Raw genomic sequence first — 9,569 nt, 5'->3', positions numbered from 1 at the left:
GAGGGAAAGGCAAAGAAGGGAGCGGAGCCGCCGGGAGGCGAGGCCAAGCCGAGGAAGGAGAAAAAAAAAAAAAAAAAACCCAAACCAACCAAAAAAACAACACTAAACCCCCCGCGCCGCGCTATGATGGAGATGGGGGGGGGGGGATCCCCCCTTTTTATTTAGATCTTCCCCCCCCCCTCCTCCTCCTCCTTCTTCTTCTTCCTCCACGCTCTTCGGGCAGGCGCGGCGGCCGTGAGGGGAGGCCGCCCGGGTTCTAGCGGCGATGGCGGGGCCCGGTCGGGCCTTCCACGGCCCTCAGGGGCGGCCCGAGCCGCGGGCCCGCGGCTCGGGCCGCCCCTGAGGGCCGTGGAAGGCCCGACCGGGCCTAGGCGATGTGGGGAGGCCCAGCCGGCGTGAGGAGACCCGTGTGTGGGGGTGTGTGTGTGTGTGTGTTCTAGGAAAGCCAACAGCTCTTATTTAAACGCAGGATTTAACGTGGTGTGAGTTGTTTGTTTTTTTTTTTAACTTTATGTAGTTATTACCTCTCGATTCCTGGTACCTGGCGTGGGGGGGGGGGGATCAACGAAGCTTAATACTCACGCCCAGCTCCGTTACTGCCTCTACCCTGTAATTTTACTTTAGTTTAATGAAAGTAATCCTCCACCAAGTAATGGCACGGTGTCCTTACCTGGGTGCTGCTCCTTTTGAGGATTTGAATGCCATCTGTCGCTTATATTGCAGGTTTCTTCGGCTTTTTTTTATAACTGAAATGATATTTAGCATTTATATCGCAGGTTTGGTCGAATTTTTAGAATTGAAATGCTAGTTATAGTTCGTAACGCAAGTTTCTTCAATTTTTTAGAATTGAAATGCTCTTTAGCATTTATATCGCAGCTTTCCTCGAATTTTTAGAATTGAAATGGTAGTTATATCGCAGGTTTCTTCAGTTTTCTTAGAACCGAAATGCTAGTTATCATTTACATTGCAGGTTTCTTCAGTTTTTTTTAGAATCGAAAAGCTCTTTAGCATTTATTTTGCAGGTTTCCTCAAATTTTTAGAATTGGAATGCTATTTATATTGCAGGTTTTTTCAATTTTTTAGAGTCAAAATGCTATTTGGCATTTATATCGCAGGTTTCCTCGAATTTTTAGAATTGAAATGCTATTTAGCGTTTATATCGCAGGTTTCTTTAAATTTTTAGAATTTAAATGCTATTTATACCACAGATTTCTTCGAATTTGTAGAGTTGAAAAGCTATTATTTATATCGTCAGTTTCTTTGACTTTTTTGAACTGAAACGCTGTTGTTTATACCGCAGGTTTGTTCATTCGTTCCAAGCGAGCTGTGTTAACCGGAACCACGTTCCTCACCGGGCGGCCCTTCCCATCTGAAATTATTTTTGCAGTCGCATTTCACCCTCTTGGGTGCTGCTCCAACGCCCTCGTGTCCGGACACTGGTGCAGAGTCCCAAGGAACCGCAAACCGCACACAGATCCGGCATTAACCTGGGATGTCATTCCTGCCTCTGCCAGAGGCTCCACCAGCTCAGGTTTGGTGCTGCCCGAATGGGACCTCCACCTCACCGGGCTTCTGCAGAGCTTGCTTTTACAGGAAGGTAGAGAGAGGGGCCACAAACACAGCTCGTTTTTCTTTGTTCGTTTATTATTTTTTTTTAGTGAAAAGAGCTTGGCATTGCCAGAGAATGATGCTGATCCTAAGGAGGCCGTTCTGGAGCTAAGGGTAGATTTTACTTTTACCCTAAGGACAGATTTCGCCCACCTGAGCTTCATCTAACAAGCAGATGGGAGCTCCTTGTCTCCACAAAGCCTCCATGAAAGCAGACAGGTGGGTCTCTGGGTGTAGGATCACCTCACAGTGCTCATTTTTTTCAGGGTCAGGCCCGTGCTCTTTTTCTCCTTTTATGAAGAATAATATTTAAATACTTGCAGAAAACAGAGTGGATTTTTTTTTTTTTTTTTTTTTGCATTGCAAAATCATTTAATTCTGAGAAAGCCCTGGGCCTTCATCCATTTCCCGAGTTATATGAAGAAACCAAAGTCGCTCTAGAAAACCAGGCAGCGTGTTTGTAATTGCAGACCACTTGGATGTGCAACATTTTATTTCTGTAACGATTTTGATGGTCCAAGCGGGCAACTTTCTCTTCTCAATGACAGTGCATAGGTTGTCTGCTTCAGGTATGTAAAGGCGCAATCATTTTTGAAGACCATATCCAGTGCAGTTCCAAAATTTAACCACTTTGCTGAAAATTGGGACATTTTAAAGGGGGGGGGGAAGGTGGCAAGGGACTCATTAACACCTTCCCACCTTACAATCTTAGATCTGTCCATGCTTCTAAAGGAGTTTAACCTCTTGATACTCTGAATGATTTATTTCCCAGGTAAAAGAAGATAAGCAGGAACAGTGGGTGGAGGAAGGGGGAACGAGATGTAGCCTCAGGCGAGAGGAAAGAAGATAAGGGACCTCATAGAGGGGACTGTGGGACACCAGGGGCCTGAAGAAGGGAGGAGCTGTGAAATAGGAACGGGAGGTGTAACGTTCAGAAAGGTGGTGTGAGAAAGGGAGGAGGAGGGAAAACCCCTCGCGCGTGCTTGTTTGGTCCACGGGAACTACGAACACCCTCTCCCCATCCATCTGTTGAGCGGCAACAGCGTGCCGAGCTGAAGGCATCTGGTTGAAGGTTTCTGTGGTCTAGTCTTCTCCAAAATGTTCAGTCACGACTCTGAGGTGCCAGGCTCCTGTTTTTAACACCGTGATGATTTATGTACTCCAGCGGGTGATTACCCGAGTACACCTTCTGCTCTGCAGAAGTGCTTTTGGGCAGATTGATGCTTCAGTAATTTTACCCCGTCCCTTTTGTTCCGGTTTCCCTTTCTTTATGAAGGTGACCACCGCGCAGGACTGCGCCAAAGCCTTGCTTTCCGTGATGAGCTTTAGGCTTTGTGGTTCTGTTGCCCAAACAGGCAGCTGGGCTCCGAGTTACCAGGGCCGCTTCCAGTATGGGAGGGAAGTTCTGGCTTTCAGAGGTTTCCAAGAACGGATGTTGGGCAACACGGGGCAGTTCAGCAGGTGATGGTTTACGGCGGGTTGTTGTGTGAGCGAGCAGAGCTGAGGGAGTTGGCTTTGCTTTGAGCTGGGAGAGGCGCTTTTAAACAATAACTGTTGTTACATTTCCTGTCCCAAACTCTCCCGGTAGCGAGAGAGACGGCACCAAACCCTAACTTTTGGATGTAGAACTGGAGCGGATCCCAGCTCTTGGTTCACCCATGTGTTTGAATAAAAGCGTGCCTTCGACATGCTGCAGCAACACTGTCGTTTGCTTTCCGTCATCCCAACTGCTGGAAAGCCTTCTCACAGCCATGTTTGTCAGACGCAGCCTTAAAGTAGTTGAAATTACTTGTAGCAGCGAGTGCTCGGCCTCCTAAGCACATAAAAACAAATATTTGCAATAACTGGACCAGTGTTTGCACAGCACCAAGCACGCTGCCCCAACTCCATAAATAATAATAGTTGGCACTCACAGAGTGGTTTCCATTTTCAAAGCACTGTAGTCGTAACCTTTGACACCTATATGGCCTTTTACATCTTTACAAGAATTAATTAATCCTCCCGGTGTCCTGTGAGATAGGTAGGCACTGCAATAATAACAATAACAACAATTAATAATTCATGCATTCTACTCAAAAATCACTTCAGGGATTAAAATGCATCTGTAATACTTGGGTTTTATTAACATTTTCCAGCAAATAATAAAAGCCATGGTATTGTGTTAAATCTATATAATATCTATCCATAAATCTCTTGCAGATCGGGGCGAGGCTGAAGGCCCGGTGAGAAACCAGTAGGAATTCAGATGACTGACTTCAGAAAAGCAAGTTCAAGCCCAGTCCGCCACCCAGCCTAGGTGCCAGAATGAAACTGGCCACGCATGGCAGTGAGTAAATAAACACCAGCGAAGCAGGAAGGCCCTTTGTTCATTTTTAGCTCTTGTTTATGCACAGGCTACCCCTGTTACAGGACCCCATCCTGTACAAACACAGCACCAAGAAAAGGCCAAGCACTTACTGGGTGAGAAACGGCAGTGACTCAGCACCGCGTTGTGCAACAGGGAGAGCAGGGACAAGTCTGGCCAACACCGGGGCAAACCCTTTCCCTCGTAAAAATTACCATCTTGCCTTTGATATGCCAGGCAAGCCCCAGTTAAACCTGATATTTAAACAAGCGGGATTTGAACCCTGGTGACTGGAACAGAGGAAGGGGCAGGCTCTCGGCAGGGGAGCGCCCTGGCTCCGGGGTGGAGGAGGGATGGGTGCTGGATCTGGCTCCCCGCACTGACGGTCCCATTCCCCACAAAGATGCATTTTTTCAGTTTGTGTTGCAAAATGGATTGATGTAACCTCAAGGGCACCTTTAGTCCTAATAATGCTGCCACGCCAGAAAAAAATGGGAAAGAGGAGATAAAGATACACCCTCACCCCAGCAATTTCCCCGTGACTTCTTCCCCATGTCTACAAACTCTAAACTTGGAGCACTTCATAGTTAAAGCCAGGGGCTTTTATACTCTTAAGACTTACCTTTTTTCCTTTAATGTGAAGAAGATACCAATTTAAAAAAAACAACCTTTAAATTATTTGTCTTTGTGTTGTACATACCGAGAAAGGAAATGGAAGTTCACCAGTTCAAAGGGACTGGCTTTATTCTTTTTTTGTGGCTGCTGGCAATGACCGTTTCCAGGAGAGGACGTGCTGGGAAAGGGACATTTTTCTGAGTAGGGAGCATCTTCTGCTGCTGCCTTGGTGTACAAATCGATCAGTAATTGATCACGTGGTAAAAAATGTCTAACGTTGGTGATTAACATGCCTGTGGCACTACCTTTTATTTTTATCAGTTGCTGTAAATTATACCTGCACAGATACGTCGTAGATCTCCGTAAGGCAGAGGGGATTCAATCCCAAAACAATCATCTCGTTGATACACTCACCCAGATCGATCTGGGAGCCTTCTGCTTCCCAGAATAAACAGCGAGAGCGGAGGAACAGCATGACCAGGTGAATAGTCCCTCATTCATGGACAGTTGATGAACTGTGTGAGCCAAAGCCATGAAGTGGCTCTTTCAGAAAGTTCAGGACACAAGTTACGCTGCTCAGAGCACGTTTAGCGCTGCGCTGAATCACGAAATGGTTCAAGTTGGAAGGGACCTTAAAGACCCACCCCCTGCCCTGGGCAGGGACACCTCCCACCAGACCAGGTGGCTCAAAGCCCCATCCAGCCTGGCCTTGAACCCCTCCAGGGATGGGGCAGCCACAGCTTCTCTGGGCAACCTGGGCCAGTGTCTCACCACCCTTACAGGGAAAAATTTCTTCCTGATATCTCATTTAAATCTCCCTTCTTCCATTTTAAAGCCATTACCCCTCGTCCTATCACTTCATGGCCTTGTAAAAAGTCCCTCCCCAGCTTTCCTATACGCCCTTCAGGTACTGGAAGGGGCTCTAAGGCCTCCCCAGAGCCTTCTCCAGGCTGAAGGGCTGGTGGTGGTGAGATGCATGAACCAGTCAGCTTCTCCCTGATACACAGCGAGGTGCAGGCTGCTCCTACCAACAGCCCCCCCCCCCAAAATAGCATCGCCCGCAGATGACAAAGTTAAGAGCTGCTGCTGCAGAACTGCGATATTCACCAAGCAGAGCCATTGGCCTCATTGTCCCATTGCTGCTGCCCTCCTCCCCCGAGGCTCACCGTACCCTAAAGGCTTTAAGAGGAACACAAAAGTGTGTGTGAAGGTGTCACACCAAGCAGAGCTTCCAACTCAGTGCCAGAGAAACATACTTTTAAAGGAAAAGTGAGACAAACCGAGGAGAAGAGATGGCAGCTGCTCCAGCCCCCTTCAAGCCGGGGCTCCTGCACCTTGTCAGCCGCTCCCACTGGGGCAAGTTTTCACTTATTTTTCTTTTTGGAGAGGGAAAAACAATGGGGTTTGTTGCTGCTGTCCCAGGGCCTCCCTGCCCGCGGAGGGCTGCCATTGTGGGCAGAGGATGCCACCGTCCCCCTGGGCTCCCAAGGCGGTTCCTGGCACAAGAGAGAGGAGGAAGCGAAAGCCGTCCCGGGGCCACCAGCTGGAGTGATTAGTGTCTTGTTGAAAGCCCTGAATATCATCCCTCGCTACCCAGAATCTGGTCCCGGGAGGATCTGTGGATCTTCACACAATTGTGGAGAGAAATGGGTGAACAACTGGGAAAGATGCGGATACAGACCTGACTCCAGAAAGCAACACGGGCTGAGCCCTAGTGGGTTTGGGTATCGCAGGTGCGGAGCCGTAGTTTCAACGTGAACCAGGGCTGTTTCCTGGAGAGGTGACGCTCCCACAGCAGACACCATGACAGCAGGAAGGCTGTTGTCAAACAACCGTTCTGCCAGCGCACCCGGCAACGCAAGACCAGGCCACCCAGTTCCTGCAGTAATTAATTTAAGACACAGCGAGACGAGTTCGAAACATGGGAACAAAATCATTTTTTGGCTTTAATCGCTTTCTAAGGATTGTTTTAACTTTTTTTTCCCCCTTCCCGTTTTTGCAGTTGGACGTTTAAATATCCACATTGCTTAAAATGGAAAAAAATAATAATGTTACTTCTAAAACAGAAATACCGAAGAAGGTCCTGTTAACTCCACGGTTATGGCAAAGTTATCACAGCAGGGCTGTAACTCAGATGTTACATTACATCCTCCAATGGCTAAGCAAATCCAAACTTGTTTTATTTTAACAAGGTTACGAAAAAGGGTGTGTTCCAGCAGCTATCGCACACCTCTGAAGTTTCAAGCAAGACGTATCTGGCTCTGGTGTAAGATCAAAATGGATTATCTCATGGGGACAGGATGTGGTTGCAAAAATTCAGCATTGTAAGTGTCATTGTGATTCATAATATAATCTACGTTACTGAGCACAATTGCTGCAGAGTAAATAAAGGTACAAAAGGTGTAATATTTTATTTAGCTATTTACCTTTCTCTCTGTCACATACTATTTGAATATTTCCTGGCAGCCAAGGGATCCAGCCAACTTGAGGAGGATTCCTTTTTCCTGCTTTTCTTTCATTATACCTACCTTGTTCTGGTTCTTTATGTGAGCAGAGGACAGAGCCAGGACTCTTCCCTCCCTAATCAGGGTCCCGAAAGACTCCTCATGTGGCCTTCAACAAGCTCTTTATTATCAGGGCATGAGCTTCCATCTATTAAAAAAACAAAAGAGAGAGGACTAACGCAGCTACTAATGATGATGATATTATTGTTAACACATAATTATCTATCTCTCAAGAAAATTGGGAGGGTAAATTAGTGTTTATAAAGTCTCTTAAAGATGATAATATTATTTATGTGGGGGCTATACTTCACGTTCTGAGGACAGCAATTGTTGAGAACCACCTTCTAATTAGGTTTTGCTAATAATAGTGTCAAAAAGGTAAAATATATCAGTGGGTACATTCAATAGTCCCTGATTTTTCATGTTACTATGTTACTGCGATCAGCTGCTTTCCTGTAGATAGATGCCGTATCCACTTCTACAAGACGTTAAGCATTTTAAGCATTAAGCATTAAGTTTTCTGGCATATTAAACGTAAAAAGAACCAAGTACATGGTGGTGCCAAGCTCACCCCGCAATGTATTACAGACAACTTGCCCCGCTGAAGTCAGTAGAGGTTTTCCGGTTGTTTGCTTTGTTTTTTTTTTTCTTTCCCCATCCCATTGGGCTCGAATTTCACCCTGGATCCCCAGCCTTGTCCTTCACCCCGTATCACTCATGTGCTTAACACTCAATTAAAGCACACCCTGGATTTATTTTATACAATCCCTTAGCGGTGAGAGGGCGACGCAGCATGAGTCCAGCCAGAAGGACTAGGCATCCTGTATTTCCCCTTTTTTAGTCAGTTTATGGTTTGTTGAACACTATTTCTTTCCGTTTTATTCTTTAGGAATTCTGAAAACGCCTCAAACTTCCCGGAGCCGGTTGTATTCTTCGCCCCCCGCGATGTGCCCCGTGACAACATTAACTGTGAATGGCTGCAGTAGATTAAAGCAGCGTTGTTTCCACAAAACATTTCCAACACGAGACCGAATTTTATGAGCTGTGTGAGCGTCCTGTGCAACATTTCTAGCAGGTACATAAAACACGTCGGGGTATATACAGAAAGAGACATTTGACTGGGTGGACCGGTGCATTAGAAATAGCTCTCAATCTTTCACGGTGCCATAATAGGAGACCAAAAAACACACACACCACACAGAAAAAGAGAGGGATAGAAAAAAAAAATGCAAAGCACACGGTGGAAGAATGAACTGAGAATTATTTCCTCAGCTGAGCCAATATTTCCTACAACACGGCTTTCTGTGAGTCAGCCTTTTTGTGCCACGGAACTTAAAATAGCAAAAGTGAGATAACAGTAGGCTCGGTGGAAATAGACATTTTCAAGGGATACAAAAAGAAATAAAAAAAAAAACCAACTTCTGGACCGAGAGCGTGGTGATCTGCTGGTAATGGATTACTGGAAGAATATATCCAATAATCCTAACAAATGTGACATTAATATCTGAGATTGTAGGACACGGTCAATCCCAGGTGTGTGGGAAGGCCACAGCGGGGATTTCGGCAGCTCCCCGTCCCTCTTGCAGGTCCCCCAGAGCTCAGCACCTCGACTCCTCTTCCTCCCTCCCCCATAATCAGGGCTGGTTTCATCCCAGTCCCCCCAGCACCTCCTTTAATTTTTCTAATGCCGACAAGAAGCCCTGGGCTGGCAGAGAGGAACCCCAGGCAAATTCCACACCGATTTCACATAGTTCAGGACAGGGCTTAATAAATACACGTAGAGGAGAAGAGAGAATATTTCTAGAGGCAGAAGGATGGGATGGGCTAGCAATTAGGCAGACTTGTTGGCCACATCCCAGCCTCTGGTGGCTCCTCAAGGGCTGTGCCTGCCAGAAAGGAGTTGAAAGCCTGGATGAAACGCGTCTCCCACCAAACCCACCAGTTTCCCCATTTGCTTATACCGTGCGCAGCGCACCCAGGCAGGAGAGTTCCCACCGAGAGCAAAGATCACGCACCCACCGGTAATTATATACCGGCAACTAGAAGCAATTAGCATGCCGAAGGGGTGGAGACCCACCGTGGCCTGCATAAAAATTAAATTAATTATTAAAATGGACCTGAAAATCAAAAAGGCATCCCATGCACCCCAGCTTTCGGCAGGGCTGGGGTTGTCTCTTACATTTCTGGTTTAATGAAGCCTCCTCCATCCACCTCAGATTTCACCCGAGGATAATTCCTTCCATTCCCCTATATTTAGGTTCAAAAATCTAACATTTGCTAACTTAATTTTGCAAAGAAGTGGCCCCACGTAGATACACGGCATTTATCTTTCATAGTTCCTTTCTTCCCAAACGCAGGTTCCCGTTCTGCCGACAGGCTGCTCCAGATGCGTAACGTAAGCAAAGCGGAGGCGCGGATCCTGCCCGGCTTCATGCAGCAGGTTATTTTTAAAGCCCAGAACGAAATCTGCGTCTCCTGAGCCTCGTCAAGGCCGGGGG

The sequence above is a fragment of the Numenius arquata genome, chromosome 9 (assembly GCF_964106895.1).
Source record: "Numenius arquata chromosome 9, bNumArq3.hap1.1, whole genome shotgun sequence".
Lineage (NCBI taxonomy): Eukaryota > Metazoa > Chordata > Aves > Charadriiformes > Scolopacidae > Numenius > Numenius arquata.
The sequence above is the reverse complement of the archived record's forward strand: the minus strand, read 5'-3'. Positions refer to the sequence as shown.